Source organism: Octopus sinensis, linkage group LG2 (assembly GCF_006345805.1).
Source record: "Octopus sinensis linkage group LG2, ASM634580v1, whole genome shotgun sequence".
Taxonomy (NCBI): domain Eukaryota; kingdom Metazoa; phylum Mollusca; class Cephalopoda; order Octopoda; family Octopodidae; genus Octopus; species Octopus sinensis.
The window spans coordinates 167,482,480-167,483,413 of NC_042998.1; positions in this window are offsets into that span (position 1 = coordinate 167,482,480).

Sequence of the window (934 nt, forward strand, 5' to 3'; positions counted from 1 at the left end):
ACATGGCTCCGCGTTCAGTCCCACTACGTGGCACCTTGGGCAATTGTCTTCTACTATAATCTCGGGCCGATCAGATCCTTGTGAGTAGATTTGTAACGGAAACTGACAGAAGCCCGTCGTATATATATGTTTGTGTGTTTGTGTGTGTGTGTGCGTGTATGCGTGTGTGTATGTTTGTGTGTCTGCGTTCCCCCACCCACCCACCATCGCTTGACAACCGATGCTGGTGTGTTCACATCCTCGTAACATAGCGGTTCGGCAAGAGAGGTCGATAGAATAAGTACTAGGTTTACAAAGAATAAGTTCTGGGGTCGATTTGTTCGACTAAAGGCGGTGCATCCAAATGACTGAAGCAAATAAAAGGGATCTTTTCGGTTTGAACGGCAGTTTTTTAAAAATAATTTCTATGTAACTAAACACTTTTAAACTTCGTATACTGGTAGAATCTGTTTATAAAACATCTTTTTCTCTTGGCTTTCTTGAGAAAATTCTGTAGCTTGTAAGATATTTGTAAGATATTTTCTTCAATTTTGGAAATTTCAACCAATCAATGACGTCTATTGAGGTGAAAACATTATCTGCCGTAAAATTTTCTGGCGGTGAAATATGAAAATGTTCCTCGTTTAAGAAACAGATTGGGTTTATTTACATTTCTGAAGAAAAAAAGATACCCTTCTCCCTACCTCTAATCCTAACCCAACCCCTAACCCTAACTCTAACCTTAACCCTAAAACAGATTGAAATGCAATAGATCGATACTATGGTATAATTATGGGTGGACACTAAAGAGGGAACGGTTTTGTTATCTACCTCTGTTTACGAGTGACCTCTCAGTTTATGGCCACAGGGTATCTTTTTTCTCATGAAAAACAGGGACATTTTTGTATGACGCCGCCATAAAATGTTTCGGCAGAAATCGTTTTCACCTTAATAG